This window comes from Dendropsophus ebraccatus, chromosome 5 (genome assembly GCF_027789765.1).
Source record: "Dendropsophus ebraccatus isolate aDenEbr1 chromosome 5, aDenEbr1.pat, whole genome shotgun sequence".
In the NCBI taxonomy this organism is placed as follows: Eukaryota; Metazoa; Chordata; class Amphibia; order Anura; family Hylidae; genus Dendropsophus; species Dendropsophus ebraccatus.
The window spans coordinates 132989266-133006687 of NC_091458.1; positions in this window are offsets into that span (position 1 = coordinate 132989266).

Below are 17422 nucleotides of genomic sequence, written 5' to 3' on the forward strand. Positions count from 1 at the left end.
TTGTGACGCTTATAACGGTTTTATTTTTTCACCTACGGGGCTGTATGGGATGTCATTTTTTCCGCCATGATCTCTAGTTTTTATTAATACCATATTTGTGAAGATCGGACGTTTTGATCACTTTTTATTGATTTTTTTAAATATATAATGTAACATAAAATCGGTAATCTGCGCACTTTTCCCCCTCTTTTCGTGTACGCCGTTTACCGGTCACAATGACGCTTGTTATATTTTAATAGATCGGACAATTCCGCACGCTACGGTATATTATATGTTTATCTATTTATTCATTTTTATATGTTTTATTTATATAATGGGAAAGGGGGGTGATTTAGACTTTTATTGGGGGAGGGGCTTTGGGGTAGTGTAATAGTGTTTTGAACTTTTTTTTTTTACACTTTTGAAGTCCCTTTGGGGGACTTGTACATACAATACTTAGATTTCTACACTGATGAATGCTATGCCATAGGCATAGCATTGATCAGTGTTATCGGCGATCTGCTCATTGAGCCTGCCTGTGCAGGCTCAGTGTAGCAGATCGCCGATCGGACCGCACGGAGGCAGGTGAGAGACCTCCGGCAGTCCGTTTCAACGATCGGGACCCCCGCAGTCACACTGCGGGGGTCCCGATCGGTAAGTGACAGGGGACTCCCCCTGTCACTTACACTTAAACGCCGCGGTCGCGCCGTGATCGCGGCGTTTAAGGGGTTAATGACACACGGCAGCGCGATCGCTGCAGCGTGTCATTACCGGTGAGGTCCCGGCTGCTGATTGCAGCCGGCCCCCACCTGCTATGAAGCGCGCTCCGCTCCGGAGCACGCTTCATAGCGGGAGAAACACCCAGGACGTAAGGTTACGTCATGGGTCGTCTGGGAACAGACTTCCATGACGTAACCCTACGTCCAGGGTCGTCTAAGGGTTAAACAGTTTCGAAACTCCCAGCATTAAAAAGACTGTACATACAGTACTATACTGACAATATTTAAAAAGCACTCTAAGCATCCCGAGGCTCACTTGAGCACTATGCTTGACTAAGCATATTCGCTTAACACTAGTGACAATACCTGATGCACTGACTATAGTTATAGATAGTTCACTATCACTTGAAGTACTAAGGAAATTCTCAAAATAGGACCTGTTCTGTGTGACATGACCTAGATGGACTCCCAGTGCACGTCTATTGGACCGTCAAGGAGTGCAGGGCAGAATGGTCATCACCCAGCTCTTTCTGCTAATCGCTTTCAAGACTCTGGTCGATAAAAACGAAGCATGAGAGAGACTTCCAGTTCCAGCGCGCACAGGATGGCAGCACTGTGAAGGAGCTCCCACAGTAACTCACTATAGACTCGGCTCCCAGCTGTTACCCGTTACCACGGTAAATACCAGAGCACCTGACATACTCCTCTACCCGTTAGGGACATGGAGAAACAACAGCAGCGCGCTGGGAAGCAACACAGAGCCCCCTCTTCCTCTATACCTCTCCCACAGAGGGAGAAAACAAAATCCAAGATGGCTGTGTCTCCTCACACAGCAGCGCAGCACATCACCTCAGGAGACACAAATATAAATCATTCACCTCCTGCTTCTTCTGAAATCTGAATCTTTTATTCCTGGACTGTCTATTTCCTGTAAATCACTAGCCATAGAGGTGGCCAAAATAATAATACCAGACATACCACACTTGGCTCCCCATATTTACCCTGAAGGTATAGGTATAGCAAAACAACACCTTTTATATTTAGGAATTAAAATTGGACATACCCCTTCTTCTCGCTACTCATTAAATTATATCCCAATCTTCCAAAAAATAGAACAAGAACTTGATAGGTGGAAAAATGTACCCCTTTCAATCTTAGGCCGTGTTCATCTTATTAAGATGTCATTTGCTAAATTATTGTATCCCTTACAAATTATCTCCTTACTACTAAAACATAAGGATATTTCTCGACTCAGATCAGCCTTTACCAAATTTATTTGGAGGTCAAAACGACCAAGAATAGCATACGATACTCTCAGCCTCCCCAAACATAAAGGTGGTGCTCAATTACCTAATATCAGATTCTATAATTTGGCCTCCATTTTCAGACACATCAGAGACTGGATTAACGGTACTTCTTTCTTTTCTAATTATTCCTTGGAGTCTGCTCTTTCTTCTCCTTGGCCTTTGGCTTCGCTTCTTCACTTCTCTATTTCAGAACTACCCTCACATTTAAAACACAATGTTATTATCGCTGATACCGTGGCCACATGGAAAGCTTTAAGAAAATTGTATAAACTCCCATTTAGTCTTTCTAAGTTTTTCCCATTATGGGACAATCCCCTCTTTCTACATGGTAACATCAATCCTGACTATATGGTATGGAAACAAAAACAAATCACTCACTTAAGTAACTTACTGGACTCAGATAAGGGAGAATTGTTATCTTGGGAAAAATTTAGAGACATGTATGATATCCCTCCCCATCACCGGGTTTTATTTGAACAACTGTGTTCTTTTGCTATTAATAGAGTTAAATCTTGTGCGAAGGCAGAAAAAACTAATGATTTTGATTTTCTATGCTCCAATTCTTCTCCCACCTTATCTCTTTCACAAATATACCGTAGGATATGTGTTGATTCCTTACACAAATCTCCTCCCCCTTTTCTTCGGAAATGGGCTGCAGAAATACAAACAGATAATTTGGAACAAAAATTGCTAAATAGCATCCGATATGTTACTGCAGCCACTCCCAGTGTGAAATTGAGGGAAATCCACTTCCGCCTACTCCATAAGGAAATTTACGCTTTTAACTTTTCTTACTCCACCATGCCAGATGATTTCTTGACATATTGTCCAAAATGTAAAGAACCTAGCGCAGATTTATTACACTGTGTTTGGTCTTGTTCTCAAATTCAGACATACTGGCAATTAGTACAAACCTTTATTCAGAATACATGGAATGAATCCATACCTCTAACTCTACTCAGTTATGTTTTTCATGTTGTGGTGGCCGGGGATGGAGATCCCTCTGAAAAACCTATAGCCTCAAAATGTATTCATCTTACTCTGTTATTGGCCTTAAAAGGCTTACTAAACCACTGGATCTCTGACACACTTCCCACTATTTCTGAGCTAACAACCTCGCTTAAAGAAACTCTTCATTGGGAAATGCTGGATGCAATCCGCAACAAAGATGTTTCCACAAAAAATTTCATTAGAAATTGGAAATTTTTTCTCATAAAGGTTATGTCGCAGGAGGAGAGGGAAGCTGTTATGAAACACTTTTGTAATACTGTTTGGTATCAGACAGCGGAGGCAAGGGGCACCCTAGGAGTACTCAGAGTTCCTTAATTATATTAAAGATAGAGATTCTTTATCTACATTTCTTTCGATCCTGTAGAGCATTAATTTTTGTTCTTTAGATTCTATTGTTTTTTATAGCAAAATTATTTTTCAAACTTACTATATTGTATCCTATTTATGTCTTTCTTTGATATGTAACTGTATTGTTATAGATAAAATTTGAAAAATCTAATAAAAATATTTGGGGAAAAAAAAAGAGCAAACTAACTAAACTTTTTTTTGAGAAATCATTAGTACTAGCGATTTTAAGAAACTCTGAAGTAGGTTTTATTAGGCGAAAAGCCTCTTTCTGTATTCAAAAAGCTGCTTTACAGCTTTTTTCCGCTTTCCATAATAAAAACAGGTCGTGGTAGTCAATGGAAAATTGGATCAAATGGATGCACACAAATGCATCTGTTTTTTGCATAAAACAGATGAAAAATAGAGTACAAAAACCCTGAGTGAACCCCAGCCTTATTGAGAAATACTTTTCAAATATGTGAAACTCATGAGGCCTTACTTGCTCAAACAAAAATGAAATGTTCGAGTTAACTAAAATGTGCAGCACGTCCGTGTCCCTCATTTTAAGTACCTGCATATGTTATGCCAGAAACATTGTCCCATACAATGACTAGAAGAGCAATTCTGGTTTGATTTACCAAATCTACTTACACCTTAGATTTGGAGAAGATTTATAGTCAATCTAACCATTTTTTTTTTTTTTAAATCTGTCTTTCCCTTAGTAGACAGTTTGGTATTCCTCTCAGAGTGAAGAATATATTCCTTTTATTTGATTCCGTTGCCATCAAGTTGGAAAATTCAATAATCTTCCATAATTAATTTTTAAATTGCAGCCCTGGGCCATGAAGAATTGCCAGTGCAGAAAGTCAATATAAAAGGGGTCCTCGGGAAAACTGCTCTGATTATACTGGGAGTGCAGAAACCAGACTTTTGTGTGTAATATCTTTATAAAACTAATTCATTATATGTCTCTAGGTAAATTTTGAAATGAAAGAGCTAACTCTACTGACCATTACTATTTTAGGCCACTTGTTATTTGGGATACGTTTGTATCCAGTGCAAGAATTTCAATGTCCTATGTTTAAAATCACACAGTAAAAGTTGCCTTCCAGCACAGCCAGCAACTGCCACCCCACCCATCCCCTGCAACCTGTTGCCTGTAGCTCTACCAGTGGCAGGAACTCAATGAAGACAGTCTGGTAAATCACCAAGGGCCCAAGGCTTTCTGGAGGCCTATTTAACAGCTGTCAGCTGACAGCAGTCTCTTAAAGCAAATGTACCACTAGTACCGGTGCCATGGTTCAAAAAAAGAACTGCGGCACTGGCATCCCCGCTCCAGTGTAGGTCTATTCACGTAAAAAAACAAAAACGCGAAGCGATATACCTAGTGAAACATTCACTTTAAGTCCCCAACATTCTCTACACATAAACACTTGATTTGGCTGAGCATTCATGTATTCTGAGGGGAAAGCAGGGAAGAAAGCCACCACCAGGCTCCTCTGACAATGGGTTTTTTTCACCATTAACAAAAGTATTGGGTGAAATCCAACATGCCTAATCCTTATCTTCCCCAAGATCATCAGTCCAGGAGAGTTGAGAGGTCCAGAAAGACATTATGTAGACAGCTGAAAGTGACATCTGTAAGTTGTTCTCCCAAAGTTAGTGTACAGAGGATAACATCTTTGATGTCTGCACACACGGAGGAAGATTTCTTGCACATTTCTGTCTCACAGCCTTAAAAGCAGCAGCGGTAGCATGGAAGCTACAATAAAATTATGTACAGTATATAGTCCTATAGTTAGATTTCTTAATTCTAGTACTGTATCTTAGTCTCTCTCTTTACCTGTGTACACTTGTGGTGACTTGTTGGTGTTAGGCTTGGCCAATGATGTTACAATGTCGTGACGCCAGTGCTTGTCCAGCACACAGGTGTAATGTTGGTACCTGCTTCTAGTGTGGCCAGTCTGTAGTGTTCCCCGAATGGTCGGTAACCTGCCAGGTTGCGATGGGTCCCTTGGGCACTTGTCACAATAGTCCTGAGTGGCAATTGACCCACCCGGACTATTGGTACCGTCACTCACAGAAAGGGAAAAAATAACCCAAGGTGTGCGGCTAGTGTGTATAGGTGCTGGTGGGAAGGAAAGGATGACTGAGTCCCAGTTACTGTACAGTCTCTTTATAGTACATTACACTTTGGCAGCAAATAAATAAATCTTTACACGGACAGGGACTGTCTTGTTTGTGTCCGTCCTCTCTGAGAATCTGGTCAAGACTGCCACTGAAGCTACACTTCCTCCCACCAAGTAACAACTTCCTACAGGGGATGTGTTATGTACCCTGTGAGTGGTGGAACGGAATGTGTGCAAAAGAAAGAAAGAAAGAGATAGGCTGAGAGTAAAGAGCACTTCCTATAGGTCAGTGAAAGCACATGGTAACACACAAAACAGTAACCCATTCCTAACGTCAGCTGTGCAATACATAAGAGCATACATATACTGACATCTAGTGGCGAAATTCTAACCTGGAGAATAAAGCTTTTTGGAGAGGTGCAAATGAGAAACACAAAACACAGAGGTATTTTGTGTCAGGCTATGCTATAGTAGTTATTTTGGGAGCCCAGGGCAATAATTATTGGCGTGATAACTTACGTCTGGTATGGGATTCCCAGTGGGATATTTCTTCTAACCTGTATATTTGGTCTACTTTGTCTATCCAATTGTTTCCAGTGAATAGGGAGCAACAATCTGGCTGTGTCTGGCAAGTGATTTAGTAAATGATACAAGGGCCAGTTGGATCTTCTTAGGGAAAAGAAATAGAAGAATTTGCATGTTTTGCTGCATGACAACCACCACTTTGTTTATCCATGACCACCACTTCTTTAGTGTAGGGCAAGACCACCCAATGTGAAAGAAGGAGCCTTTTTCATTAAAGAATCTCCAGCACAGGTCCGAGGTGTTGTTGTAATAGAGTGCTGTGTTTTGGGGGATTTAATTGTTTCTCTGAGTCTTTCTTCTATATCCAGGTGTAGATATGGTGGTGAGAATCCTTTGATTCTTCTATTCAGTTATCTGTCTGGTAGTAGTAATTTACTGATTTCAGTAGCTTTTTTATTTATATACTGGAGTAGTGTGATGTCGAAAATAGCACTGTCAGGGAGTCCTGGGCCAAGGAAAATGGCAGTCCCTTCTCTCAACCCGCAACCCCTGTCCCTGCCTACTAGACCACCTAGGCTACCCCTAGGGCGGCAACTGGGCGACAGTCCCTAGCCTGACTAGGGATACAGGGCTGTAGACAAAAGACACAGACAGGTATAATAATAAACAGGTCAGTCGGCAACAGGAGATGACATCAAAATCCAAATCAGCAAACATAGGGTAAACAAAGTCCAGTCCAAGGTCAAACACAAGAGGTAACACAGAAGTAAGTACAGGACAGGATAAGATAAGGGCAAGGTCCAGGAATAACGGGGTAGAAAAGGATAACACTGGTGTAGCTGGAGACCAAACATACACTGGCAACTCCTGGGTGTAAATGACCAGCTTAAATTCTACCAGAACTCCCGCCCCAGCCCCTGATAGGAGCAAGGAGTCTGACAGCGGTGATGGAGACCAATAACAGCAAATGAGCCCTCCCCTGTACTCAGAATGTAGCAAGGCTCAGGAGCAGATGCAACACCTGAAAGATTAACCCCACAAGCACCAGAGAAGAGGAATCAGGAGAAATCATGAGGCCGGGAGTCGGCTTCCTGGCAGCAGAGTATGAAGTGTGAATCAGGTCAGAAAGAGATTGGGCATTCTTCCAGCCGAATTCACACACAGAGAACGAACTCTGACAGCTGGACTACTGTCCCCTAGATCTTTTATCCATTACTTTAACCCTTTAATGACGGAGCCAGTTTTAATTTTTGTGCTTTCATTTTTTCCTCTTCGTGTTTAAAAGGCCACTGCGCTTGCATATTTTCCCCTACAGACCCACATAAGCCCTTATTTTTTGCGACACCAATTAAACTTTGCAAATACAGACTTAATTATTCTATAAAATATGCTGCAAAACCAGAAAAAAATATATATGTGCAGTGAAATTAGAAAACAAAAGTGCAATTCCTTTAATTTTGAGGGGTTTCGTGTTTATGTTCGCCCTATGGTAAAACTGACATGTTATATATGTTCCTCAAGTAGGTACTATTACAACGATATGTAACTTGTATAACTTTTATTTTATCTGACAGCTTTTTAAAAAATTAAAACCTAAAAAAAAAAAATGTGTTTAAAATTGCTCTATTCCCGTCCTTATAACACTTTTATTGTTTGGTCTATGGGGCTGTGTGAGGTGTCATTTTTTGCGCCACAATCTGTTCTTTCTTTAGGTACCTTGTTTGCGTATATACAACTTTTGGATCACTTTTTCTTACATTTTTTCTGGATTTGATGTAAACAAAAATGTGCAATTTTGCACTTTGCACTGGTGGGTTTTTGCGCTTACGCCGTTTACTAATCGAGATCAGGAATGTGATAATTTAATAGTTCGAGCGATTACACACGACGATACCAAATATGTTTTTTTAATTTATTTATTTATTTTTATTTATAAAATGGGAAAAGGGAGGTGATTGAAACTTTTATTAGGGGAGGGGGGTATCATTTTTTTTTTCACTCACAGTATTTAGAAGCCCCCAGGGGGACTTTTATATACACAGCATTGATCTCCCATTGAGATCAATGCTGTGTATATATTATAGAGCAATGATCCATCAGATCAGTGCTCTATTATTCTGGTCTGCAGCAGAGCAGATACACTGATTGTCCAGCCGGGATCAGCGTCATTCTGACGATGAGCTCCCGCCGGCTCAGTACAAGGAATCCCCCCTCTACAATCGCATCACGGGAGGGAAATTCCCCCCACTAGACACCAGTGACAGGGGGCACCACCACTATTCAAATGCAGCTGTCAGCTTTAAAAAGCTGCGTTTAAATAGTTAATTAGCGGGTAGCAGCGATCGGCCGCACCAGCTAATAGCCATGGTCCCCAGCTGCACATAGCAACCAGGGACCGTGGGCTGAAGAGAGGGCTCGCGCTAGGAGCCCTCTCTGCTTACCCTTAATGGACGCATGATGGGTATACTCATCATGCGTCGTAAAGAGGTCAATGAGAGGAGGTGTATGTATACTATTTAAAAGGAGGTGTATCTATACTATTTAAAAGGTTTTGTACTACATTATTTTCTTTCAAAGGCAGTTTGTATTGAAAATGATTGTTATAACACAACTTTATTGGGCTATATGCACACCCAGCATTTTTGCTCAGTATTTTTCAACCAAAACCACAAATAGATTAAAAACTCTTCAGATAGCTGCTTATAATCCAAGATCTGTCCTGGGGTCCGCTCGGCAGGTGATGCAGTTATTGTCCTAAAAAACAACTTATAAACTTGCAGCCCTGAGCCAAAGGTCGTGGCTTGGAGTATCTGTGCCCTAACTTTGCACCACCCCTTCGTCCCTCCTTCCCGCCCTTTTAACCATTTTTCCCATACCTCTGCAGTGAAAACTACACAGGTGCCTTTACGATCCAGCCCATGTGCCGTGCTGACACAGGTGATGAATAGTAGAAAATCTGCCTGGAGCATTCCTAATGATGAAGAGGGCGAGGAGGAGGGTTGGAGGGGTGGTGCCAGCCTAATGCATACACAATCTAGGACACGGCCGTTTGGCTGCAAGTTTAAACATTGTTTTTAAGGACAATAACTGCATCACCTGCCGAACGGACCCCAGGACTGATCTTGGATTAAAAGCAGCTATCTGAAAGTACAAGCGGTTTGGGGGGGTTAAATTGTGGGTACAGAGTCACTTTAACCCTTTGAGGACCAGGCCCAAAATGACCCAGTGGACCGCGCAAATTTTGATCTTAGTGCTTTCGTTTTTCCCTCCTCCCCTTCTAAGAGCTCTAGCACTCTCAGTTTTCTATCTACAAGCCATGTAAATGCTTGTTTTTTACAGGAATAGTTGTACTTTGTAATGGCGTCATTCATTTTACCATAACATGTATGATGGAATCCCAAATATATTATTTATGAAGATATAAATAGGTGAAATCGTAAGAAAGAATGCAATATGGTAACGTTTGGGGGGTTCCTGTGTCTACGTAATGCACTATATGGTAACAGCGACATGACACTATTATTCTATAGGTCAGTCCGAACACAACCATATGCAGGTTACACAGATTCTCTAATGTTATATATGTATTTTTTTTATGAAATCCTTTTTTTTGGCAATTAAATATTAATAAAATGGGACTATTGTGACGCTTATAACGGTTTTATTTTTTCACCTACAGGGCTGTATGGGGTGTCATTTTTTCCGCCATGATCTCTAGTTTTTATTAATACCATATTTGTGAAGATCGGACGTTTTGATCACTTTTTATTGATTTTTTTTAATATATAATGTAACATAAAATCGGTAATCTGCGCACTTTTTCCCCTCTTTTCGTGTACGCCGTTTACCGGTCGCAATGACGCTTGTTATATTTTAATAGATCGGACAATTACGCACGCTACGGTATATTATATGTTTATCTGTTTATTCATTTTTATATGTTTTATTTATATAATGGGAAAGGGGGGTGATTTAGACTTTTATTGGGGGGAGGGGTTTCGGGGTAGTGTGTTAGTGTTTTGAACTTTTTTTTTTTACACTTTTGAAGTCCCTTTGGGGGACTTCTACATACACTACTTTGATTTCTACACTGATGAATGCTATGCCATAGCCATAGCATTGATCAGTGTTATCGGCGATCTGCTCATTGAGCCTGTCTGTGCAGGCTCAGTGTAGCAGATCGCCGATCGGACCGCACGGAGGCAGGTAAGAGACCTCCGGCAGTCCGTTTCAACGATCGGGACCCCCGCAGTCACACTGCGGGGGTCCCGATCGGTAAGTGACAGGGGACTCCCCCTGTCACTTACACTTAAACGCCGCGGTCACGGCGCGATCGTGGCGTTTAAGGGGTTAATGGCACGCGGCAGCGCGATCGCTGCAGCGTGTCATTACCGGTGAGGTCCCGGCTGCTGATTGCAGCCGGCCCCCACCTGCTATGAAGCGCGCTCCGCTCCGGAGCGCGCTTCATAGCGGGAAAAACACCCAGGACGTAAGGTTACGTCATGGGTCGTCTGGGGACAGACTTCCATGACATAACCCTACGTCCAGGGTCGTCTAGGGGTTAAATTGAGTGGCTGGCTGTCATTTAATGGCAAATAATTGCCATTATTTTTAAGCAATAGCGGGTCATAGCTGCAGGTCATATAAACCTATGAGTATATGCATATCTTAAAGTGGACCGATCACCGCCAATATCACTATAATATATTTATATACTTACTAATAAAGCTCCTATCACAGTGCTCAAGCTGCTACATGCAGCCCCATGACCGTGACTAGTTGGGACCCCAGGACCGCCCAGATGACTAGTTAGAATGAATTAGCATACAGCACAGGAATCAATAAGGGTAGCTTCACATGTATGGGATCTGCAGCAGATTTTACGCTGCGAAAACTGCTGCGAATCCTGTAGTGTGAAGCTGAATGGGTCCCATACACGCAGCCCCGGCCCGAGCATACATTACCTGCTCGGCGCTGCGGCTGTGTGCAACGCTCCCGGCTCCCCTCACTTCTCATCAGCCAATCAGGCAGCACTAATGTATGCTCGGGGCTGGGGCTGCAGGCGGTCGGGCGGCCGGCCGGTGGGTTAAAGGTGCCGGGGCAGTGGGCGGACGGATGGCAGCGGAAGGGTTAAAGGGGCTGGGGATCCGCTGCGTGTATGGGACCCATTCAGCTTACCACTACAGGATCCGCAGCGGATTTTGCTGCAAAGTCGCAGCATGAAATCCGCTGCGGATCTGCTACGTGTGAAGCTATCCTGGAAGTACATATTCAGGGCTTTGCAGGGTGGGACTTGGGAAACACACATATGCTTGGGCACTGTGTTAGGAGCTTTATTAACCATGTTTGTTTAAGTTTATACTTAGTTTGGTGGTGATTGGTTCCCTTTAAAGGAGAAGTCCGGCGAAAATTTTTATTAAAGTATTGTATTGCCCCCTAAAAGTTATACAATTTACCAATATACACTTATCATGGAAATGCCTATAAAGTGTTTTTTTCCCTGCACTTACTACTGCATCAAGGCTTCACTTCCTGGATAACATGGTGATGTCACTTCCTGGATAAAATGGTGACGTCACGACCCGACTTCCAGAGCTGTGCAGGCTGGGGCTGCTGGAGAGGATGATGGCAGAGGGATGCTCAGTGTCCCTCCAGTGCCCTGTGTCCCTCAGTGTCCCCCTGCAGCTTGGGCACTGTGTTAGGTGCTTTATTAGTAAGTATATAAGTATATTATAGTGAGTTTGGCGGTGATTGGTTCCCTTTAAGATATGCATATACTCATAGGTTTATATGACCTGCAGATATGACCAGTACATAATTAGTATGGAAGTAGAAAATATTTCTCTCTTGTTAACAAAAGAAATAAATCTGTGGGTAAGCTGTAAAATACCTAACCTGATAGTTACTATACGCTTCTGTGCCTCACATTTTGTTTCAACTCCTCAAAAGGTCACATGAAGACATTCCCTTTATATTTACAATGGTTTAATTATAGCTTTAAGCAGATACTGAATTGCACTTTAATAAACTAGTGTTATAACAATAATCTTCAATGCAAACTGCCTTTGAAAGAGAATAATGTAGTACGAAACATTTTAAATAATATTTCTTCAAGTATCCTAAAGTATACATACACCTCCTCTCATTAAAGTAACGGATATAATGGACTACGCTCCTACAGATCTCTGGGACAGTATTCCAGCTTCTGTAAAAGTTTCCCCATTGACCATTACAGACCTCCCAGGTGAAGAAGGATGCCCCCTGGACACCTTCACCCTATCTTTAAAATTACAATTACCTTCCTATGACATCACAATACTGCAGTATATTAAAGGGGTATTCCTCTCACAATCTAAAAAAATTATAAATGCTAGACAACCTTGCCAGTCATACTCACCAAGTCCTTTTGAGTATTTTGAGCCATCTCACGCCTTCCTATGTGCTGCCGTTCTCATTTTTGAATGTTTCAAAACGGTTGTATACAGCTAACATGGTGCCTGGCGGGAAACTACATTTCCCATCATGCAGTGCAGCGCCATTATTGCTCCATACCTGTACCACACCCACTGCCCGCTAGTCCCACTAGACCCCCCTGCTCTCACAGACACAAGTATTGTCTGCAGCATGTACACATCTTCCCCCCCGGCAGCTCACACTGGACAAAAGGGTGTAAAATTTAGACTGGTGCAAACTACCCACAGCAACCAATCACAGCTCAGCTTTAGGCAGTGCTAAAAGGAAAGCTGAGCTGTGATTGGTTGCTGTGGGCAGTTTGCACCAGTCTAAATTTTACACCCTTTGATAAATCTCCCCCAAAAAGTACAACTGCACACTGCAACTTCTAAGCTATAAGTATAATATAGATACTTTTAAATATCAATACTGCTATAGAAAAAAATGAGGTTCGACTTCTTCCCATATCATTTAATTCAATCACCATAGTGGGGTGTTCTAAGAGCTTCAATATTATAGCAGTATTGCAATTTAAAAATGTATTATGCATATATCTTTATTATGTTTGCTTCAGTATTACAACTATATCAGTGTGCACCTGTGTTGTTATAATAGTTCTGTTGGATGTGCTGGCCAATTTCTTGAGTATATCTGTGTTATATGTGGGGGAAGTGGCTGCCTCCAACTTAGTTTGTGAACTCCACCCATCCCCCATGGATGATGTAAGCTGGGAAACTCTGAAAACTACATGCCCAGAATTTGTGGGCTTATTGTTAGCCCATGAGAGGCATGTCTATAGTGTTGGGTCCATCCCCTTGAGGTCACCTTATCGTGGTGGGATGGTACATTCTATTAGAAAAAAAATGCTATGCTAAGAACCTGGACTTTTTCTATAGAAGTATTGCAATTAAAAAAAGTTAAAAGTTTAAAAGTTTAAAAGTTGCATATTAATAGAATGGCGCGGCACCGGGATGCTGGTGCCCCGGTCCTTTTGTTGAACTGCGGCCCAGCTCCTGCATACAGAACTTGTCTATTGCAAGGCACAGGCCTGGGATGAAGTAATGAAGGTGGGCCGGCTCGCCCACAGTGGGAGGACCCCCCCCCCATGACGCGGCTCCATTAATTGTAATGGAGGTACTGGGGGTGGGCCAGCTTGCCTCTAGTGCTTCAGCCTGGGCTTGGTAATAGACCAGCGCCGTGCACGGAAGGATTGGGGCACAGTCTTCCCTGCGCGGGTGCCATTCTATTGATATGCAACACTTGAAGCAAATGTACCTGATGGTACATTCAAAAATCACTGACAATTCCACCTGTATAATTGGTGGACAAGAGTATACTACATGTGAAAAAAGACAAACTATCACTGAAAACATGTAGATCTAAATCTTAATAAATTTTATTAGGTATACATTAAAAACGTGGTCCACAATAAATAATTACCATGTAGGTCAATCAATTAGAAACAAAACGGCACTAAGCCAAAATCCATAATGTGTTTCACAGATCGTGAAATGACAATTCGTACCCCTACTAACAAGTATATATGCCTTACAAAGTAAGTGGCGGCACCTATCTGCCACCCCGGTCTCTACACGTTTCTCCCCTCTGGGATCATCAGGAGACCAAGCAGCAACCAGTGAATAAATGGGGTCAAGAAGACTACCACTACTCAAACATGTCACTCTGGACAATAAAATATAGATAGTGGGAAAGCACTGACAAATTCATACTTTACCCTGTGGTGTCAAAAACATACACAGCTCAATCAGGTAAAGAGTGTCACAATGGACAAACAGTGCAGTAATAAAACCAGGCTCACACAGAGCCACTCACGATCCCCGCGACCAGATGTACGGTCTTGTGTAGTAGTGCCGAGGACGCCGCTGATAGAGCCTGATAGCTACATTCCCTTTAAGATGGCGCATTACCCTGTTTAAAACATCAATTTAAGAAAGTGTACAGGGTGATTATAAAGGGCTGCACATGGTCACTCCAGAGCAGGTGGTCAACATCACAGGTAAGTTTTGGCATTGAAATGATGCACACTTATTAGAGAGCTAATGATGCACACTTATTAGAGAGCTAATGATGCACACTTGGTATTAGAGACCTAATATTTGTGGAGAAGTTTGCGGAAAATTCTCCTGGTTAGCTTAGTGAATTTCCATACACCCACACACATTTGTTTTTTTAAAGTACAATAAAAAATATATGTGTATATATAAGCTCACCTGCTGGACAGCCGGAGACCGCGACCACTGATTGGCTGAGCAAGCTGTCACTCTTGTCTGGAGAATAACAGCCCACTCAGCCAATCACTGGCCACTGCTGTCAACATGAAAATGGTTCGGTTTGCAAGTTCTCAATTTTATGCCAAAAATTTGTGAACCTGGCGAAACGATTTTAAAAAAATTTGCTCATCTCTAATTATATATATATATATATATATATATATACACACACTACCATTAAAATGTTTGGGGTCACCCAAACAATTTTGTGTTTTCCATGAAAAGTCACACTTATTCACCACCATACGTTGTGAAATGAATAGAAAATAGAGTCAAGACATTGCCAAGGTTAGAAATAATGATTTGTATTTGAAATAACATTGTTTTTACATCAAACTTTGCTTTCGTCAAAGAATCCTCCTTTTGCAGCAATTCCAGCATTGCACACCTTTGGCATTCTAGCTATTAATCTGTTGAGGTAAGCTGGAGAAATTGCACCCCACACTTCTAGAAGCAGCTCCCACAAGTTGGATTGGTTGGATGGGCACTTCTGGCGTACCATACGGTCAAGCTGCTCCCACAACAGCTCAATGGGGTTCAGATCTGGTGACTGCGCTGGCCACTCCATTACCGATAGAATACCAGCTGCCCGCTTCTGCTGTAAATAGTTCTTGCACAATCTGGAGGTGTGTTTAGGGTCATTGTCCTGTTGTAGGATGAAATTGGCTCCAATCAAGCGCTGTCCACTGGGTATGGCATGGCGGTGCAGAGTGATAGCCTTCCTTATTCAGAATCCCTTTTACCCTGTACAAATCTCCCACCTTACCATCACCAAAGCAACTCCAGACCATCACATTACCTCCACCATGCTTAACAGATGGCGTCAGGCATTCTTCCAGCATCTTTCCATTTGTTCTGCGTCTCACAAACGTTCTTCTTTATGATCCAAACACCTCAAACTTGGATTCATCCGTCCACAACACTTTTTTCCAGTCTTCCTCTGTCCAATGTCTGTGTTCTTTTGCCCATCTTAATCTTTTTCTTTTATTGGCCAGTCTCAGATATGGCTTTTTCTTTGCCACTCTGCCCTGAAGCCCAAAATCCCGCAGCCGCCTCTTCACTGTAGATGTTGACACTGGTGTTTTGCGGGTACTATTTAATGAAGATGCCAGTTGGGGACCTGTGAGGTGTCTGTTTCTCAAACTAGAGACTCTAATGTGCTTATCTTCTTGTGCAACGCGGCCTTCCACTTCTTTTTCTACTCTGGTTAGAGCCTGTTTGTGCTGTCCTCTGAAGGGAGTAGTACACACCGTTGTAGGAAATCTTCAATTTCTTAGCAATTTCTCACATGGAATAGCCTTCATTTCTAAGAACAAGAATAGACTGTCGAGTTTCAGATAAAAGTTCTCTTTTTCTGGCCATTTTGAGCGTTTAATTGACCCCACAAATGTGATGCTCCAGAAACACAGTCTGCTCAAAGGAAGGTCAGTTTTGTAGCTTCTGTAACGAGCTAGACTGTTTTCAGATGTGTGAACATGATTGCACAAGAGTTTTCTAATCATCAATTAGCCTTCTGAGCCAATGAGCAAACACATTGTACCATTAGAACACTGGAGTGATAGTTGCTGGAAATGGGCCTCTATACACCTATGTAGATATTGCACCAAAAACCAGACATTTGCAGCTAGAATAGTCATTTACCACATTAGCAATGTATAGAGTGTATTTGTTTAAAGTTAGGACTAGTTTAAAGTTATCTTCATTGAAAAGTACAGTGCTTTTCCTTCAAAAATAAGGACATTTCAATGTGACCCCAAACTTTTGAACGGTAGTGTGTGTGTATATATATTTATATATATATATATATATATATATATATATATATATATATATATAGAAGAGATATAGATAGATATATTAGATATATATTAGATATATTAACCGTCTTTGGAAAATGTCGGTATTGTAACAGAAATCTTTTAACCTGCCATTTTTCTCAGCTCTATCCCTTGTTTCCTGATCACCACCCCATAAATGAGTAACTGCAATGTTGGTTATATTAAATGTTGACAACTCTGGAGAGAGCAGTTTGAGTAGGTAGAAATGGTAGAACTTTATCTTCTCAATTAAAAAGTTAATTATGGGAGCAGTAACATTATTGTTGATTATATCTGGCACGGAACAGATTTCTCCGTTTCTAAGAGTCATTCATTATTGAAAGAACAGAGAACTAATTAAGTGAGGAAATTGGGCAGGCACGGTATATTCAAAGTTATTATATGCAGTTTATTTACTCACTAGGGTCAGGGAAATTTGGGTTTTACTTTACCTCTGGACCAAGCATTGCAGATTTTCTTATTAAAGCTTAGTCACTACCTGGAAATTACTCCCATTTTAGAATTTGTGTAATTTTTACATTTATTTATATACTAGTGGTATATTCATTTATCATTTCTCCATAGCATCATACCATACTAGCAGAACAAAATGTCCTCTTATAACATTTATATCTATATTTATATCATTTATATTTACTATATAGCCAAATGTCATTTTATTTTGGATTTTTTTACACTGTGGTATTGAGAAAATGTGGACCAATATTGTATTTAAAGTGAATCTATTGATGTTTACATCAATAGACCGGCAGCCCACTTCCTGCGCCATTTTATTCCTGGTCACCAACCTGAAGCACTGGGGGCAGGCCCGCCCACCCCCAGTTTGATGATCTGCTCTTCCCT